The sequence below is a fragment of the Microcaecilia unicolor genome, chromosome 4 (assembly GCF_901765095.1).
Source record: "Microcaecilia unicolor chromosome 4, aMicUni1.1, whole genome shotgun sequence".
Classification (NCBI taxonomy): Eukaryota; Metazoa; Chordata; class Amphibia; order Gymnophiona; family Siphonopidae; genus Microcaecilia; species Microcaecilia unicolor.
In genome coordinates this window covers 133,186,527-133,208,152 of record NC_044034.1, presented here as the reverse complement: position 1 = coordinate 133,208,152, position 21,626 = coordinate 133,186,527, and the positions used below count along the sequence as shown (strand labels likewise).

Below are 21,626 nucleotides of genomic sequence, written 5' to 3'. Positions count from 1 at the left end.
GATAGATAGATAGCTGTCATTCTACAAATAGGTTTGAGTGCCAAATCCATGCTCCGATCTTGAGTTTTAGCAAACATTCTTTTGTGTGTTTGATATTGATGTATGCTACCCTTATGTTTTGTTTTGTTTTAAATTCTGAACAGGATATGCCATTACATGAATATTTTCTGGCTACCCATCCCTAACAGGGAACTGATTAATCAGTCATTCTCTAAAATTCAATTTTTGACAATGTAAAGAGTTTTTAAAGGCCAGAGAGAGAAGCACAGTGTTAAAATTCCCACCTCAAGTTTTCTTCCAAAGCCCTGAATGTGTGACTTAAAGCAAGTGTAAATGTCCATCAAGAAATTTACCATGCAATACACATGTTGCAGAGTTGTTAAGCTTTTACTAAAGTTTAACTGGAGCTATCTGTAGCAGGGCCCATAGGAATAAAATGGGCTCTGCTGCAGATAACTTGAGCTAAGCTTTAGTAAAATACCCCCTAAGTTACCCAATAATAGGAGGGACATTTTAGGTCAATTCTCAGTTTCAGAAAGCCCCATCTTGATATGTTATGGGACCAGTAGCACTGATTTCAGTAGGTAGAATCATGGACTACAAATATCAAACTGTAGAGAGGATGTAAGCTGAAAACCAAGACTGGTGTCCTGGAACTGGGTAACTTTGCAGCTTTGGTATTGATGTTCTAAAATACCAAATATACTTATACTTTTAAGTTTCACTAAAACCATGCTAAGAACATGCTACCTCCTTAAAATGTGTGCCTGCTATTGGCAATCAAGCATACATTGTTTTTCTAAAACGTCTACTCATATATCTATACCAATATTTGCATGTAAATCAGCTTTTTACACTTGTAAATGGTACCTAATCCTTCTAAAATCACCTCATAATTTTTTAGCCAGTCAATGTGTATGTGTTTGGGGGGGGGGGGGATTTCTTAAATGTTTGACTCCCAAGGTAGCTAGTTAACCTTTGAAAATTGCCCTTTATGTATCATTCAGTTAAATATCAGAAATGTTAACACTGACCAGATTGACTAGTTCAGGAATTTCTCAAGAATGTGTACATTATAAACAACCCCAGGTTGAATGTAAATGTTTTCAATTGGCCTTACTCATATCTGCTTGATTATATAAGCTGGAGTAATTCCCAGAAACATTTAATAATTCATGGCACTTTCCAAAAAAGAGATTGTTGATAAAGCATGTAATGACTAATTTATGAAACAGCTACTAAACATTATAAAATGTTCCATTACAGATTTGACAAACAAACCACTTAAGATCTCTGGGAGGATTTGGAGTATCAGACATAAATGTCATACTTTATTTCTTAATGTTAAAAGTTTCTCTGTTTTGATTGTTTTGTCTTCAAAGTTTCTTTAGAAACACTCTCAGTAAAATAGTAGACTAGCCAGCTTATAATCGAAAGAGAAAAACGCCTATATTGCGACCCAGATCGGAAGATGGACGTCTTTCTCCTGTGGGCGCCCAAATCGATATAATCGAAAGCCGATTTTGGGCGTTTCCAACTGCAATCCGTCGCGGAAACGGGTAAAGTTGACGGGGGCGTGTTGGAGGCGTGGTGAAGGTGGAACTGGGGCGTGGTTATCGGCCGAGGAGAGATGGGAGTCTTTAGCTGATAATCGAAAAAAAGGCGTTTTTACCGCAATTTGGGGTCACTTTTTTTTACCCTTTTGTTTTCACAAACAAGTCCCAAAAAAGCGTCCCAACTGACCAGATGACCACTGGAGGGAACCGAGGATGACCTCCCCGGACTCCCCCAGTGGTCACTAACCCCCTCCCACCAAAAAAAAAAACACTTTAAAAACTTTTTTTCCAGCCTCTATGCCAGTCTCAAATGCCGTACCCACCTCCACGACAGCAGAATGTGTTCTATCCTGTGACAGCCTTTCCCTGGTTCTGATGTGGCTCTCGGGTGAGTGTGACACCTTTTCTGTTATGCGCACTGCAGAGTCACATCAGTAATGCATTGTGGTGGGTGTAGGGTATTGGGCTCCGTGATTCCACTAGCTTGTGGCAAATGCTCACGATGTTGGTAGTTGGTAGGCTCTACTCCCATGGTGCTTTCCCCCCTGCTTACTGGGTTAGAGTGTGCCCTGTTTTGTTTCCGGTATTCCATGAGGTAGTGGCCATTTTTGTAAGCCAGTTTTAGATCTCTTTCACGTGTTAGCCATGTTACAGAATTTAGTTCTTACCTTGAATGTGATTGAAAGAGGGCATTGTACACCATTCTGCCAGCTCTGACCTACTGCTCATCTCAGTACCAGGGAGACTCGTTGCCAGTGGGGCACAACCTCTGATCTGCAGTTAACTGTGAGTAAGCATGCTTATTCCAATAAAGGATGTTTTCAGAGAGATTAGTCTTCAGGTGTCAACTGGTGTGCCAATGTTATATAGCAGCAACAAGTCCTAGAGGCCTGCGTGTATGCAGGTCCCTGGAGCACTTTTAATGGGTATCGCAGTGCACTTCAGCCAGGTGGACCCAGGCCCATCCCCCCGCTACCTGTAACACTTGTGCTGGTAAATGGGAGGTCTGCAAAACCCACTGTACCCACATGTAGGTGCCCCCTTCACCCCTAAGAGCTATGGTAGTGTTGTACATTTGTGGGTAGTGGGTTTAGGGGGAGGGGTTGGGGGCTCAGCACCCGTGATAAGGGAGCTATGCATGTGGGAGCGTTGTCTGAAGTCCACCGCACTGACCTCTAGGGTGCCCAGGTGGTGTCCTGGCATGTCAGGGGGGCGAGTGTACTATGAATCGTGGCCCCTCCCACGACCAAATGGCTTGGATTAGGACGTTTTTGAGCTGGGCGTTTTTAGTTTCCATTACCGTTAAAAAAAACCAAACGCCCAGCTGAAAAACGTCCATTTTTTTGAAAATACGGTCTGTCCCGCCTCTTCACGTACCTGTTTTCGGACATAGACGCCCATGGAGATAGGCGTTCGCATTCGATTATGCCCCTCCAAGGGGCTCATTTCTGAAAGAGAAAAATGTCCAAAAAGTGTCATAAAGCATCATTTGAACGGATTTCTTCTCAAAACATCCAAATCGGTATTTTCAAAACCTGTTTTGCAGATGTCTGTCTATGCATTTTGTCTGCAGTGTATCTAAATCACAAGGGGGCATATCAGGGTGTTTCATAGGCAGGATGAGAGAGGGCTTAGGGTGTGCCTAACACTTTGATGTTTTACAGCCATAATGGAACAAAATGAAAATGTTTAGGTTGAAAACTTCAACGTTTTGGTCTAGACCTGTTTTCAGAATGAATAAGGCACATAAAGGTGCTCTAAATGACAAGATAACCACTGGAGGGACTCAGGAATGACCCCTTACTCCACCAGTGGTCACTGACCCCTTCATACTCTTTTTACACAACAATGCCAAAGCAGATACTGCTCTAGTCTCATTCCGACTCCAACTGCACAACAGATGAATTATGAATGTCTTTTTTTTTTTAGATTCATCCAAACCAAAGCATAGCAATAGAAATAGATATGGTAAAAATCAGGACACTACACTTTTCACCTAGTATGTCGATGGTTTACAGCATGTGTCTAAGGAAGATCATCTTTCTTTTACAGCCTACAGTAGGTTGTTGGGTTATTTTTTTTTTTCTAAAAAGCTGAAGAAAATATTCTGTAAATATCTTCAATAGTGAACCTGGAGCACTTCAGTCTATGCAGGCTAGTTATCAGGTCCACACAGAGCCAACAGGATGGTCTCATAATCGCCTTTAGTTTCATCCAGAATAGCCTGGCGGAGGGTTTTGCTATACAGCCTCTTGTAATGAACCTTAATCTCATTCACGTCTATCTCAGAACAAGAAACCATAGTTCTGATCAATGCTTTATCATTTGTTCCGGAGCCCTTCATTGCCAAATTGAGTCTTTCAGCAAAATAAGATGGTTTGCTACTGCACATTTCTCAATGGCTGTCAGGCAGTTTTCAATGCCGCCTTTCAATTTTAGATCCAGTGCCTTGCTCATATCATGCTGACTGTATTTAGCATGTCTCTGGTAAACTCTTTGAAGATGTAGTAAGCTTTGTGTAGTAAGGATGTTAATATATACAGAAACATCAGTGCCTTTCCTCTTCTCTCCAGCTTCGTACAAAGCCCTAGCATCATTATCAGCAAGTTCTTCATTTACTCTGGTATCTTCATGTCGTTCTGCCTGAATTAGTGCCAACAAAGCTTTTTGGAAATCTCCAGATGTATGTGATGCAATGTTTTTGGCTAGATCACTCTTAAATTCTTCACTATAGACTTCCTTGATTTCCCTCATCTCTTGTTATTTCTTGATGCCAAAATCTATATCAAACAATCTGCATCCATTCCAAGACCCTTTGTGGCCCACTTGAGCTCATGGGCATCAAACTGAGCAGGAGTCTTCAGCAAAGCCACAACAACGTCTTCAAAATGACTAGAGAGGGCTTTTTTTCAAAGCATCTTCCAGTGGCTTCCCATAGGCATGCTGGTATGCCGCCTTGTACTGCTGACGTTGTGCATTGGCTCTTTTTGTCAAGATGTCTATGATAGTTGCTTCATCCACATCTTTAGTTTTGATGGCCTTCTCCAGGGTGGAAGCATCAGTAGAAGCATTAAAGCCTGGGAATGCTTTAACATATGGTCCAGCATGTTGAGTAGTGCTGAGCTCTCCATGGCTATCAAGGTATAATGTCTGCTTTAGAAATTCTTGCACAGCAGAGGAATGATACATGATGGTTCAGCTTCTTGTCCAATACAGCACAAGACTGTTAATTCACCAGGAGCTATAGTATAAGCAAACAGAAGGTGTAGCTTCCAGCGGAGGAGGGGGGAATTTCATGCTCCACTCACCAAAAATATGAATACAAATAGTATTTAGCAGCCTCTATGACCGCCTCAAATGTTAAAGCCAGGTCCACTAGAGCAGCATGCAGGTTCCCGGAGTAGTGTAGTGGTGGGTGCAGTGCACTGTAGACAGATGGACCCAGGCCTATACCTCTGTTGTGAATTGAGGGGTCCCGAGCCCCCCAAGAAGGCTGGAGTGACCTTAAATCTGACTCCATCTCTAAATAGCACTAGTACTGGGGTAATCAAGGAGTTGTGAAGTTCTAAAAGGAATTGCCACTAAGAGAGACATTAGGTCTAAGGAAAAGATACCAGCCTTATGACAAACTGGATTTATGTCACAGGTTATACAATGCAGTGAAAAATAGCCTGATACAGCAAAAGCATTTATACTTACAGCCTTTCATCATAAAGTGAAGTCCACAAATCATCATTTGGGATGAGGAGTTTATTTTTACCAAGATACAAGTCAAATCAGTGATTGACAACAGGCACGTACAATCAATTAATTAATTATAGGAATATAATAATCCAGCTGCAAACAGGTGTTAATTCCTAATCTTTTATAATTTCTTTTACCAATTAGAGGTTTTACAAGGGAAAGCAATTAGGTAATTTGTCAATTCTGCTGGACACATTGGTTTCCCTTGGAGAGAGAGAGTGGCAACCCTTCTCTCTCTAACTTAAACCAGGAAATACCCTGATTTTTATAGGTGCCCTCAGGATATGGATAATATGACAGTAGATATACCTGATTGGATCTATGCTAATGTCATGGTTGTCACTGATTGGCTCATGCTAATGAGTAGCTTCTATCTTGCTAACATGGTTTTGTCTTTAGCTCGCTTGACCACAAATCTTAAGCAAGACACTGCATCCAGCTATACCTTTCCTTTCTCACACCATGGCTGACCACAATCCTGCTCACAGGAAAGTCTCATTTCTCAACTTGTTTTTCTAACTTACATTAGAGAAAATTCCACTTTGTAACAGATACGGCTTCCATTTTGTGCTGAAATCCTCCATTTTGTTTCCATATCTATTGACCTAACTTTTCCTAATTTAGCTTATTTAGGCCTCAATCCGGGCTACAAACTAGGCCATACTTTTCCAGTAAGCTCCCAGTTATGTCAGCCATCAGATTTCTGACTCAGCCAAGGTCTGTAATGGCCTGAGCTCTATGACTGGGCCCTCCACCATTCCAGTGGGGGGTCTCTGACTGTACCATAATTATACACCTCCCACTTACCACTTGTGGTGGAAGCTGTGAGACCGCCAAAACTCACTAAAAACCCACTGACCCACTTATAGGTGCCCTCTTCACCTATAAGGGCTATTATAGAGACATACAGTTGGGGTAGTGGGTTTGAGATGGGTTTTGGAGAGCTCAGCAGACAAGATAAGGGAGCAACAGTGAGATTTGTACCTAGGAGAATTTATAAGACATCCACAGCAGTGCCCCCTAGGATGCCCCATTGCTTTCCTGGGATGTCTGGAGGACCAAACTGCTAAAAATGCTGGCCCCTCCTACATCCCAATGGCTTGATTTTCTATGCTCTTAACCTGTATGTTTTTTTTAATGTCCTGAAAAGATAACCGTACAGAGCACAAAAGCTTATTATAAATGGTATTTTTTTTAAAAATGTAGATGTTTACAGCTTTCAAAATAGTCATATTTTCTATTCAGATTTTGGACATTTAGAGGGGAATAATCGAACGTCGCCAGTGAAATAGGTTGCCGGCGATCTATTTTGGCAGCGGCGCAACAGCAGGCAGGAACCGTATTTTCAAAAAAGATGGCCGGCCATCTTTTTTTTAGATAATACGGTGTGGGCCGGCGAAATGCCTTGGATTTCGCCGGGTTTGAGATCGCCAGTTTTGTTTTTCCGCGATAATGGAAAAAACTGCCGGCGATCTCAAACCCGGCGAAATCCAAGGCATTTGGCCATGGGAGGAGCCAGCATTTATAGTGCAATGGTCCCCCTCACATGCCAGGACACCAACCGGGCACCCTAGGGGGCACTTCAAACATCTTTTATAAACAACCAAATTAGCTTCCAGGTGCATAGCACCCTTCCCTTGTGTGCTGAGTCCCCCAAATTCCCCCCAAAACCCACTGCCCACAAGTGTGCACCATTACCCTAGCCCTAAGGGCTGAAGGGGGGCACCTAAATGTGGGTACAGTGGGTTTTGGGGGGTTTGGGAGGGCTCAACATTACCCACCACAAGTGGAACAGGTAGGGGGGGATGGGCCTGGCTCTGCCTTTCTGCAGTCCACTGCAACCAACAACTGTTCCAGGGACCTGCATACTGCTGTCAGGGTGCTGGGTATGACATTTGAGGCTGGCATACAGGCTGGCAAAAAAGGTTTGTATTTTAATAATTTTAGTGTGGGAGGGGGTTGGCGACCACTGGGGGAGTAAGGGGAGGTCATCCCCCATTCCCTCCGGTGGTCATCTGGTCAGTTGGGGCACCTTTTTGAGGCTTGGTCGTGAAAATAAAAGGACCAAGTAAACCCGGCGAAATACTGCTTATCGCCGGGTTTTATTTTTCCATTATCCGCGAAAACCAGCCATCTGGTAGCCACGCCCAAGCCTGCCCATGTCCTGCCTTCGCTTCGCCGCCAACACGCCCCTTTGAACTTTCACCGGTGTGGTGAAGGGAAAGCGGCGAAACTATCACAAATGTAGCTTTCGATTATACGCTTTTCGCCGCTTTTGCGAAATCGCCGGCCATATCCCGATTTGTGTCAGGAAATAGCCGGCGATTACTTTTGATTATAAGCTGGATAGTGCAAAACATCCAAAGTCTGACTTAGACATCATATCGAAAATGTCCCTCTAGGTCTTTTCAAAACAATCTTGGGGACCTCAAGGCTAGTGCTTTCAGAATCTCTAATGCGGACAGATTTATCTCCTGCATATTCACTGTAGATATTCTAAAAATATAACTGTCTGGGGGATCATTAGGATAGGGTTAAGGTAGGAACAATCTGGCCAGAAATGTATGCATATATAATATAATAACAGGAGATTTTGGTATTATTTCCAGTAGATTAGATCTATGAAACATACATACTGTACTAAACAACAATAATGTTGAAATAGTTCCATTAAATAATCAAAGTCATTGTCTAATAAAAAAATGCTAACTATTGAGCTGTATACTAGAATAATACATCCACCATCATCGCAATAAGTGGGAAATTGGTGCAGTGAAATACATTTCAGTTAGTGCCTAATAGCTTGTGCTAATACTTTAATAATTTAACAAGCATTAAAAGTACCATTTAAGATCTGAAATAAAAAAAAAAAGATTAACTTTGGAAAAATATAAATGTAAACCTTTCTAGCCTAGTGTCTTCCAGTGCTAGGAGAATGATAAGGAGAACAAGTAACAGGAAGTGAGGTAGTTTTTTTTTCTTGTTTAATGATAGATATACTCCCAAATTCTGTATAGGTCTCCCAAAGTTAGGCATATAATTGGCTAAGTTGGCAATAACAATCAATAATTGGCCTTTATAGGATAAAGGTGAAAGGAGACAGACTCAGAAGTAACCTGAGAAAATTTTTCTTCACAGAAAGGGTGGTGAATGTGTGGTACGGCTTCCGAGTAGCGGTAGTAAAGATGAAAATATAACCAAATTCAAGAAAGCTTGGGACAGGTAAATAGGATCTCTAGGGGAGGGGAAAGGATGGTAGATGGCACGGGTGGGCAGATTAGATAAGCCACATGATCTTTATCTGCCTCTATTTTTCTATGTTTCTATACTAATTACTGGTTACTTGCATATCTGTTCTACACCTGTATTCTATAACCTGCTTGCCAAATTCATCTTGTGAGTAACTCCAAAGGGGGAATGGCCAGGGGAGGGGTATGAATAGGTAATGGGCATTCCCAGGATTTAGGTGTGTGTTCATTCCATTTCCATGCCTCACTGACAGGAAAACTCAAAATTATATTATTTTCAGGAAACTTTTAAAAACTGTCCATTTTAAGAAATATCTAGGGTAACAGCACTCTATCTTCACAGGAGTCTTTGGTTTAAGGGCTATTTTAAGATATGATTTAGTCAGAAATAGGTTAGAGGAGTATCTTTTCTGATTTTATTTTGTTATTTCACAGGGTCTGCCTGTTTCTCTCTCTTTTTTTTTTGTTAGCTGCATTGAACCCTCAAGATTAGTTGCAGCATACAAAACTTTTAATCAATGTAATGTAGTTATATGCAAGCACAAATGCTTGAAAATGACTTAAGCTAGTATTCTATAAAGATAGTTCCATGCAGAACTGCCTTTATAGAAATTGTGCTTAGCATGCATCATCCTAACACTTAACGTTGGTGCCATTTACTGAATCTACCCCATAATGTGCTCTGAAAGTGGTTTCTTTTTATATGTCTATTTCTTTTTTACAGCCTTTGTATCTTCTCTGATGAAATGAGAATGTACGTATAGATGTTTGTTTGTTTTTAGATTTTGTCAGTTTATTCAAGCTTCTGTTCTTTGTGAATCTCTAAGCAGGATTTATGACAAGTGTATATGTATTTGTCAGAGGGATAATTGGGTGGGTGACAGGGCATGAGAGTAGTTATAAGAGGTGTGTGAAGAATGGAAAAAGGGGAATATAAGGAGAAAACAGGAGGATGAATGAGGATGAAACAATTGAAAAGTGCTATAAGATGGGCAACAAACCTTTATATTAAGAAAATAAATAAAAGGAAGAGAAATATATATATATATATATATATATATATATATATATATATATATATATATATATATATTTTTTTTTTTTTTTTTTTTTTCCTTAAATTAGTTGACTGATGAGACAGAAAAAAAAAAAGCTAGTATTTAGAAAGTGCAAATGATCACTAAAGGAAGATAACACTAAAAGAAACAGAAAAGAGAAACCAGGAAGACAAAAGTGAGGGCAGAAGCAAAAATGTCCAAAGATGTAGAAATAGGTGACAAATCTTCTGCAGATATTCCCCCAAAAAGAGTAAGGGCATAAGTAAAATTCTAAAACTGAAAGGTGCTGGCGTCTGATAATTGTAGAATGATAAGGAAATAACACAAATATTAAATACACACTTATGTTCATTCTTTGTGAAGAAGATTTGGATAAGGGCCACAAAATAAGTAGAACATTTTCATATAATAATGAAGTAGATATAACAGTATTCACAGAATAGGATGTTTATGATGAACTTGCAAGGCTGAAATTGGACAAAATCATGGGATCAGATGAAATATATCCCAGGATACTAAGGAAGCTCACAGCAGTCTCTGGAATAAGTTCAACAGATCCCTGGAGACTGGAGAGGTTGTATGTGATTGGAGCAAGACAGATGTGATCCTTCTTGACTAAGTGGCCGTAAAGAATAGATGAGAAACTACAGCATGCTTTACCTTGGTGGTGGAAAAAATAATAGCAATGCAGTCTCATTTTTCTACAGAAAATGGCTGGGCAGCAAGTAAAACACTTGCTGCACAACTATTTCAGGGAGGAGTCCTTACCGCCACCCATTGAGGTGGTGGTAAGGACTCCCGTGTTAACCCAGCGGTCGCCGGGCAGCACACAGCACTGCCCAATTACCACCGGGTACACTCCAGCGCTACACAAACAAATAAATACATTTTTGTAGCGCCTGAAATGACGGCGCACTAGGGGTGGGAAGTACCACCGGGCTGCTGCAGTAGCCTGGTAGTACTTACTGTATAGCAAGCAGTAAGCCCACGTTGGGCTTACCACCGCTTAGTAAAAGGAGCCCTCACACTTTGAAAAAGGCATAGGGAGTATCACCTGCATTGAGCACCCAATTCAACTCTAGTCATCTTATTGGTCAGACTAGATGGACCATACTGGTCTTTATGTTCCACCACTATGTTAAGAAGTGAAGATGGGAGAGGAAAAGGGGAAAAACATAAAAGGAAAAAACGATGAGGCAATGGAAATACAAAAGATAAGCCAGCTATGAAAGGTTCCCTAAGAAGAAATGTAGGGCAATTTTGATATGATGACGAAATCCAATTTTGGACATTTTATGAAAAACATCCAAAAATCCAGTAGCAATGTGGCCATTTTCACAACAGAAAAACATTTATTGTTTTGTTTCAAAAATTGTCCATTTGCTAGATGTTTTGTGCCAGTGCGTCTATCTTTTAGGACCATTTTTGGCCAGTGGAGTACCAAGGGGGGGGGGGGTGGGGGCGGTCCGCCCCGGGTGCACGCCGCTGGGGGGGTGCCGCGCGCCTGTCGGCTCTTCGTTTTCATGCTCCCTTTGCCCCGGAACAGGTTACTTCCTGTATATATATATTTTTTTTGGGGGGGGGGAATGGGGTCAATAACACTAGGGAAGTAAGGGGGGTCATTCCTTAATCTCTCCAGTGGTCATCATGAGGTTTAGGACACCTTATTATGACTTAGGCATGACTGAAACAGGTCTAGGTGAGCCAACAACTACAAAGGTGGTCTAAAGAAGAAGGAACAACCAATGATATGCAAAAATACCTTTATTAAAGAAGGATCCAATTTGACCAAGTTTTCCAGAAAGATGATGTTACTGCTCAAAGCCTTTGTAAGATGCAGGCAGTTGCCAAACCTTTGCCAAGTCGGGGTCCATCTTCAATAAAGGTGTTTTTGCATATCATTGACTGTTCCTTCTTCTTTAGACCACCGTTGCTGTTAGTTCACTAGTTGGTTTTTGAAAAGGTTGTATTCCTGTTTTGTTGCTCTGAAATAGGTCTAGACCAAAACATCTAACTTTTAGCCCTAGAGGTTTTTGCTTTGTTCCATTAAGACAGAAAAATATTCAAGTTTTGGCAATGTCCAAATCCCACCCCCAGTATGCCTCCTTGTGATTTAGATGCCCTGCAGAGAAAAACATCTCAAATTTAAGTTTTAAAAAAAATGGATGTTTTTCAGATAAAAATGTCCAAATGCCACTTTATGCCATTTATGAGATGTTTGTCTCTTTTGAAAATGAGCCCTTTAATGTGTTTGCAATAAAATGAGATTTTCTTCAAGGATCACGGGGAATTTTTTTCACACTGACAATAACCTCATACTTTATACCTGCAACAACTATCTGATAAAATGTTTAAAAAATCTTAGTCTTACCACTATGTGCCCTATATACCAACCTATCCAAGTATTTGGTAGATATACTTAGTTTATATGCTCACTCTGGAGCTATGCTGCATTCTTGCAAAACTTATCTTCAGAGTATTTATCTAGACCTACTATTACTACTAATAGTAGTACTACTACTATAAATCACTTCTATAGTGCTACCAGTCATACACAGCGCTTTACAATTGAACATGAAGAAGACAGTCCCTGCTCAAAAGAGCTTACAATCTAAATCAGGACAAACAGACAGGACCAAAAAGGATAAGGGAAGGACAGACAGAAGGACACATAAGAATAAGACCTGACTCTTTATTCAGTATTTGCATATTTGACTCAATGGAGGACCTTCTATTAACATGTGCTAAAATTTTAATTACCACAGCTTAACATGATGTTTTACCACACAGTAGCTTCAAATTTTACATGACACTTTTTGGGGCATTCCCACTATTTTTATTGCAGATCATGCATTAATATTTCCATTAGTGTGCAGTATCTGCTGAGAGCAAACACAGAGCTACTTATAGAAGGCCCGCATTACCTCTACATTACCTAGTTAGCAAGTGTAACAAGCTAGTTGGCTAATGCTTCCTTACCAACTCTCGGAGCGAAAGAAAATCTGAACAATGCAATAAAAAACAGTTAAAAACACGCAAACAGGCAAGTTGCCACAAAACCCTTTAGTGTGGTCATGCGATAGCCTGCTTCTGCTAGTTGACCACACATTTAGGGCTTAATGCTCTTTAGTAAAAGGTATCTTGGAACGTCTTGCATTTTAATCTGTGTAAATTTGCCTAGCCAGGGTCAGAGGAAAATTTAAAACCTGGGTTTTCCAACAAGCATTTTATCAAGTTGAATAGAGATATACTGGAGAGGTGAACTAATTTTGTTTTCTCTTCTCTTCATGTTTAGTTTAGTTTTTTTATATATATAATTATATCTGTAAACCACTTTGAGGTGTCTAAAAGTACAGCAAAAACCTGGAAACAAAAATAATTAAATCTTTCAGATTAGCTCAGGTATATAAGAGATGATATGCAGCAGGACAATAACCAGTTATATTTTTCTGGATAACTTAACTGGATATTCAGTGGACCTAGGAGGTCTTTTACTAAAGATTAGCACATGTTATCTGCCACAGGACCCTTGTTATTACTATGGGCCCTATTGCAGATAACACATGCTATCTAATAAAAGACACTTTTAATTGGATAATTCTGACTGCTGCCTATAACTGGTTAAAGTTATCAGGAAAGAGTTATCCAGATTACATCAGGGCTCTTTCACCACTCAGACATATCTGGTTAAAATAAAACCATGCCCACAGAATGCCACAATAACCACCCCAACATAACCGAATATTTTTTCCGGCCAACTTATTGGCTGTACAAATTGTATACATTTGTCAGGGAAGCAAATGGAAGGGGTGGGTTATTTAGCATCAAATATTTGTTTAGGTAAATTCCAAAGCCTCTTAAATTATAAAAAGATCATTTTTATTACTTTTTAATTAATGCATGGATTGTTTTCATCTAGTGCTACCTCAAGATATTACACATTGACAGTGCCTCATAAATGTCTTCACAACTATGCATATTTTTCACTCAGAATGCATTAGAGTTGGAGTTTGCTTCATTGATCTATACAATGTACTCTGCACTTTTTACATGAAAAGCAATTATAGAAACACATGTTTGTATTAAGAATAAGAAACCACAAAGTATTGGTTGCTGAAGTTTTTGCGTTGTTATTCAAAACAAACACTATTTAGTTCTGTTTATAAAATGTCTTATCATGTGATTATGGTGCTCATTTTCAAAGCACATAAACTGTTTACAAAGTGTGTAGTAACCTGCGTAACTTTGTAAGTGTACATGCTTTGAAAATGAGCATCTTAGTATCTTTATAAAATACTAGCATACTTGGCAGAAATCACTCCTTGAATGTAGGCAGAGACATATACACCTGCTCATGAACAAGGTATGTATATTTGCACATAAAGTTTGCCTAACTTTTTTTTAACTTCCTTTTTTGGTTATTTTCTAATATCTATTTGTGAGGATGCAAGTAGGAATCTGTTGCTTAAGACAAGCCATATGCACCCTAATTCTACAATGGGGCTAGACTCTATATATGGTACCTGAAAAATCCACACTGTAAAGAAAATATACCTAGGTGTATTCTCTAAAGTATGCCTAAATTTCTTAGAATAGACTTAAATTTCCATATGGTATATAGAATACATCGAGCACTTCTCCATGCGGTCAAATTTGGTTGTGTCCATTTAGCTCATGTTTTACTTGGCATAAGTCCCAAAGCCTAAATTAGGTGCAGAGCGGGTGTATTCTATAATATTGTGCATATACTTTAGAAATACCCACACCCCGCCAATGGCCATGCCCCCTTTTCAACTATGCAGGCAAACACAGCAGAGGAGACAACAAAGATGATGGAACAGAGTTACCCTTTTCAAAAATGCAAGGACTAGGGGGCATGTAATGAAGTTTCAAATTTAAGTTTAAGTTTCAAGTTTATTTTTTTTTTATATTATTTCTTTATTCATATATTTCAATATATCATCACAATACGTGAATATGCAATCGGCATTTATACAAGAGGCAAAAATAAAAAATAAAAGGAAATATCATTAACAGCCTTTCTGTCCACAAGTTTAGGAAATTTGGAATCCAAGAATATAGAATTTAAAGTAAAACATATAGCAATAATTACGAACTAGTGGTTGCAACCTCTGGTTCAGACCCCAGCCTGCATTTAGGGAGGGCACAGAACATTCAATTCCACTCTAGCATCTAGAAATTGTTTTAACTGTTTTGGTCTACAAATTGAAACTGTTTACCCTCAAGCATTACATTACAATAACAAGGAAAACGTAATATAAAAGTTGCTCCCAGTGCCACCACCCTAGGGCGGAGTTCCAAAAAGGCCCTCCGTCTCATCTGTGTAGGCCTTGAGAGATCAGGAAAAATACGAATTTTTGAGCCCAAAAACAGATTTTCTAAGTGTCTCAAGGAAAGCCTTAGTACGGCATTCCTATCATGCTCCAGCACAAAAGTAACAAGCAGAGTCAACCTCTGAGTAATTATCTCCAATGAACTTTCAAGGAAAGAAGTAAGATCCATTCCTTCCCCTCCTATCAGGGAATTTTCTTCCACCACTCCACCACTCCTGATGTAATAAGCCCGAGTAAGGGGAGGCAATGAGTCCTTATCCATTCCAAGAATATCAATCATATATTTTTTAACCATGTCCAAAGGGGAAATTAAAGGCGATTTGGGAAAATTAAGAAACCTGAGGTTAAGTCTTCTAGCCTGGTTTTCCAGGTACTCCAAATTTTTTATGTAGGAAATTATTATCCTTAACCAAAGCCGTTTCTACAGATCCCATTTCTTGAATTTTAATATTCACAGTCTCCAAATCTAAGGTTTGCTGTGCAGTCTTTTGCGCCTGAAGCAGGGCAGCCTCAGAAAGAGTCTTTATATCAGAAGTATTCATTTTTAAAGTAGTTTGCATAGAAGTGTGAATGCTGTAAACCATATCCCATAGTGACTCTAATGTCACAGTTGCTGGTCTATTCACACCACTAATGGCTGGAGAAGGGTGAGGTTGATCTTCAACACGAGCAAGTTTAGAAACTATATCCTGGGGCAATACCTTTGAAGCTGAATGTAGCAATAGTTCTCGGTGTTGAGATTCAGCCTCCGTTACTGCAGACACTCCCTCAAACAGGTCGGGCTGAGCCCCTTCGGCTTCCTTCCCTGTCAGAGCTGCCAGCAACTCCCCTCCAGGCTGGGGTGGAACAACTCATTCCACGGGGCTCAGGGAAGCCCCGTTTCCATTCTCAATCGACGCTGAAGCGCCGAGAGTTGCATAGGGGGTCGAAAAGCCCTGAGGACCTGGTTGCTGTCTGAAAAATTGCAAAGTTGTCTGCCTCGTCGCTGAAGAAGTCACAGGAGCTGAGGGATGTTCCTTCACTTTCCCCCTCCGTTTCCCCATGCTTGATGAGGCGACAGAGGCACCGAAGAGGACCTACAAACAGAGCAACTTCCAGGAGCTAATACAGGTGCGTCCATTCACAACGCCATCTTGGATCACAAGTTTCAAGTTTATTATAGGTTTTCTACCCTGCCCATCGCCAAATACATCTGGGCAGCTAACATACTAAAAAATAGAGAGATAAGAAGGGAGTAAATGTAAAAATAAACACAAAGGGATAAGGGCAGAGCTACAATATCGATAGGACATTGGGGGGGGGGGGGGTACAAAGGTAGGATGTGCTGCATTTTAGACTCACAATTAAAATGAGGAGTTTGCATACAAACAGTTACTCTAAACGTAAGTGTCACAAAAAAAGAATGTTTTAATTCTGTTGTAAATGTCTGGAGATTCGCTTGATCTCTCAGTGATTGCAGAAGCAGATTCCAGTGTTTTGGGGCTTGAACTGAAAAAATAACAGAACATGTATGTTCATGAAAAATTTCATGGAAAGATGGGCAGTGAATAGAGATTTTGTTGCCGATTGCGGTGTACAAATTGGAACATACGGAGTGAGATAATGAGAGAGAAATTGAGGTTCACCTGACATTTTGATTTTATGAACCAAAAGCATAGTTTTGTATGTGATTCTGTGTCTTATGGGAAGCAACTGTACTTCCCGAAGAAGCTGGGTAACGTGATCAAATTTCCTCGAACCAGTAATCAATTTTATAGCAGTGTTTTGCACAAGCTGGAGACGATGGATAGCTTAGAAATTGAGACTGTTGTATAGAGCATTACAATAATCAAGTTGAGATATGATAAAAAAGTGGATCAGGATATTTAATGCATAAGGGTGAGTCAAATCGAAAGAAATATCTACAGAATATAGCATTAATCTGTGATTCAAAGGATAATGTCTCATCCAAGGTCACCCCCAATATTGTAACAGTTGAAAGATGGGGAACCCCTACTGATGAAATGACTAAAGGCTGTGACTAAATGGAATGTGGGAATTTGAAAACAGAATGTATTTGAACTTCTCAGGATTGGGAATAAGCCTATTGCTATTAAACCATGCGGCAAGTTGGATCAGCTTAACATTGATTTCAGAAATCCAGTTGGGACAAAGAGAACCTAGTGGGTGCAGGAGTTAAATCATCAGCGTAGATGAAAGCCATGAAACCTATAGATTGGGCCAGGGTCATGAAAGGTGCCATGAAGATATTGAATAACATTGGGGATAAGATGGAACCCTGTGGTACTCCTGATTGTGTAGCAAAAGCTAGAGAAGTTCCATTCGGGAACCGGACTACATAAGATCTGCTAGAAAGGTATGACTGGAACCAGTCAAAAGTACTATCGCAAACACCTAAGTGGTGCAGTCTGTTTAAAAGATGTCATTATCTACCAAATCGAAGGCCACAGATAAATTGAGAGACAGCATGACAACTGGATTGCTAGAATCTAATCAATGCTGAATAAAAGTGGTAATCTCTAAATGAGCAGTTTCTATACTGTGGTGTGGATGGAAACCTGTTTGATGTGGATGAATGGCATTAGTTTTATCTAGGAAATCTTGCAACTGTTCAAAAAATAATTTTTTTCAATAACTTTTATAGGAAATGGGAGATTGGCAATTATTGTTATCTGTTGACTTAGAGATACCTTTTAATTTTGGTGTAATGGTTGCAAGTTTCCAATCCTCAGGAACTATTCCTGAAGACAAAGTTGTAGAGATCAAATGTTGTAGATACGGTCTAAACTCATTGAAAAACCTTTAGGAAATGTGAAGGGAGAGAGTCTATAGGAGCTGTGGTGAGATTCATTCCCAAGAGTATGGTGTTTAACTGTGTGATATTTGGAGGACAAAGTATAGAGACCTTACTTACAGGTAACAAAGAATGGGTGGGTGGCTGGTGATCTGACAACATTTGTTGCTGGAGACAAAGTAGCTTTTAGGGAGGAGACCTTACTAAGAAAGTGATCTGCCAATTCCTGACTCGTGGGAAGCTGAACAACTGACAGTGTAGCTAAATGGGGGGGGGGGAGATTAATGACTCTATAGTTTGGTACAGTATAGCTGAGTTTGGAGCCCTAATGATTTTTTTCTGTGAAGAATGTTTCTTGTTAGTTTGCAGTGTAGTCTTATAAGATCACACTGTATCTTTGTAATTTGATAGACTGGTTGGGGATGACAAACATCTCCAATGCCTTTCCACCTGCCTTAGGGGCCCTTTCATCAGCCCAATGTGCTAGTTTTCACGATTCAATAAAGTCCACCATTAGCCATTTATTAATGTTACCAACGTGGGCTTACCGCTTGCTGTTCCAAGACTACCGCTGGCCCAACGTGGCCGCCGGCAGTAGTCCCGCCCCAACCACATGCCATTTTTTTGGGAAAAAGAAGACCCTAGAAATGGCTTGCGTGGCGATAACCCGGTGGTAAATCAGCATCGCCATGTGCTCCCTGGTTTCCACCGGGTTATCATGGGAGCCCTTATCACCACCTCAGTGGGTGGGGGTAAGAGCTCCCCCCTGTATGGCTATGTGGTAAGAGTTATCTCACTGCTTGGCAATTTTTTTTTTTTTTTGGGGGGGGGGGGGGGCTTTTACCAGCTGTGGAAAAATGGCCCTGACACATTGAAAAAATGGCCCCTGCCACTAGCGCAGGGCCTTTTTTCCCCACAGCTTGGTAAAAGGATCCCTTAGTTAGAAACATTTAAAACAAATCAAAGAAAATATCTCTTCACTCAATGTGTAATTAAACTCTGGATTGCATTGCCAGAGAATGTTGTAAAAGAATATAGCTTATCAGGGTTTTTAAAAAGTTTGAACAAGTTACTAAAAGTCCATAAGCCATTATTAAGATGGACTTGGGGAAAGGTTTCTGCTTATTCCAGAGAACTTGCCAGGTACATATGACCTAGATTGACCACTATTGGAAACAGGATATCAACTTGATGGACCTTTGGTCTGTCCCAGTATGGCAATGCTTATGTACTTAATGTAGCTGACCAGTTTGCTGTTTTCTTTGATGAGGAAATTTATTTGCTGAGGACTGGCTTTAATTGGTCAGTCAAACCTGTTTGTTCCCCTACTGGGTCTTTGTCTCTAGGACTGAAAAACTTGGGGGGCTACAGCAATCAGGACAAGTGCTAGTTTTTCAGGATTCAGTTAAGTTCCACCTTTAGCCATCTATTAATGTTATCCCTGGGAACTCCTTCCCAATCCAGTTTATTAAGAGGCTATCTGATCCCCTTGTGCCTTTTTACTCCCACACTTGATAATGCTAGCATAAGGTTAGGCTATATTTAATATTCGGATTCTGGACGTTTTGAGCAAAACAGCCAAAGTCAGACTTAGACAGCATATCAAAAATGCCCCTCTATGCCTAAAATTGCATTTTAGCATGATCATTTTTGATATGATAATTTTTATCAGGTTTACTTATACTTTTTATTTTTCATATTTTTTCATAATCATTTTTCTTTTTGGATGTTTGCTTTTTTCCCTTTTGGGTATTCATTTTTATATTCCTGTATGGGGCAGGATCAATCCATCTTTCTGAACTTTTGAGTGGAGTTTCTTTTTGACTGTTTTATTTTCCAGACAGACTTACACCATTTTGTATGAATCCTTGACATATAACAGAGCTCATAACAACTGCTGGACTTTTCAATTTTTAAAACCATTTTCAGATGTACTGGTTAATTTCTACTATGCAGTGAAATTCAAATTCATGTTCATGTTCCAAATTCTAAGAGGCCCTTATACTAAGTCATGTAGGCGTCCATGCGCACCCAACGCATGTCAGTTTTGAGTTACTGCCCAGCTACTGTGTGGCCCTTGTGGTAATTTCATTTTTGATGCACGTCCACTATGATCCTGTCCACCTTGCAAAAGACATGGACATTACAGTTGACATGAGAATAACATCCATACACATGGGATCACTTGTTGCAATGTAAGATTTACCACCTATAGCCTGCAAACTACAGATTCAATGACATCCTAAAGACATTCTATTATGTGCATTGTGCACTACAGTCACATTACTTGCTTCATTGCTTTCCAAGACTACTTCCTAAATTTAGTCTATAAAAGTGACTTTTCTATCAATGAAACTACACAACATCACTCTTTCCACTAAAGAACTTTTTTTTTGTTGTTACATTTGTACCCCGCACTTTTCCCACTCATGGCATAATCACTTTCTGCATTTATATTACTTACTGAAGCTATATTTATTTTGCTGCATTCTATTATGACTTAATTTGATGTGTATTTGCATACCTGATTCATTACTATAAAACTATTATTTTTTTGCATATTCAATAAAAGCGTTTACCCATATTAGCATTATATCTATTCATTATTTGCTATTATTCATTTTTTTCTTTACTAGCTTTAAACCTTTTGTTTTTTTATCTTATGGACCTAACACACACGCACAGTAAAGCAGTTAGTTTTAAGATACAAGATGACTTTGACCGCTCACCTTAAAAGAGGAGGAACTATAGGGGATAGCACACTATCCCATCCCATCCCATCCCCCTGCCATAGTAAATCCAGTGTATCACAGACTAACTTATTGCACCCGTTTTTGCTTCTGATTATCAGGGTATCAGTTTGAGCTCAGATTTGATAAAGATGAGAAATCCAGTCTGAACCCAGCTCAATACACAGGTACCTCAGTCATCCTCTGTTGGGTGTGATAATTATTGGATACTTCTTTTCTGCTTTAACATGACTCTTCCTTTTATTAGTATTTTTCAAGTGCTGTACTACAGCTCTAATTATGTTAATGACTTATACCTCACTAATTTGCAAAGTCACTTCTAATGAACAAGAATTTATGTTTTAATTAAACCATCCATTTATAGTTTAACTAACTCTAATTCTAAATCACAGTTTAAGAATGGAAGAAAGCTTTTTTTTTATGTAGCTAATGACTGCCTCTGGTTGTTCACATACTTTATTTTAAAAGCTTAATTCTAAAAGAAATGATAAAAAAATATATCTTTTTATCTTAAATATTCATCAAAGCCTTACTTCAGAATATTTATGTTGCATTGTGTTGATCATGTTGAGGAGTTTTATAAACCTATATAATAAAGAGGCCAGGACAGACACTGTTAAACATGCAGATATTAGAAAACATAGGAACCCTTTTACTAAAACACGTTAAGATCTGTGCTTAGTGCATTTTAATGTGGATCTTTCCTTTTTATTTTTTTGGAGGTCTCATGCTAATTTTTCCATTCATGTGCGGGAATTACAAACAATTAATGTGGGAGCAACTTACATTCTCCTATTTATGAGGTGCTAGGTGCTTCTACATTAAGAAGCCCTTTAATAAAGGTGTAATAAACCTACCATGGGCAGGAGCCAACGGTAGTGCTGCCCCCATTGCATGCCATTTATGGCGTGATTTTCTTTGTGTGTGTGTGTGTGCCAGAGGCTTACCTGGTGGTAAATTGGCAGTGCTGCATGCTGCCTGGTTACTGCCAGGTTAACATGGCAGACCTTACCGTTTCCTAAATAGGAAGCGGTATGGGGTCCCCTAGGAAATGGCCACATGGCAAGTGTGTAATATTGCACAGTCATTTACTTTAAAAAAAAAAAAAAGAAAATGCCTGTT

General features: G+C 39.6%; 1 pseudogene; it reads right to left on the bottom strand.

Annotated features, from left to right (window-relative positions):
- Positions 1-3,486: 3,486 nt before the first annotated feature.
- LOC115467929 lies at positions 3,487-4,788 on the bottom strand (annotated as a pseudogene).
- Positions 4,789-21,626: the final 16,838 nt, after the last annotated feature.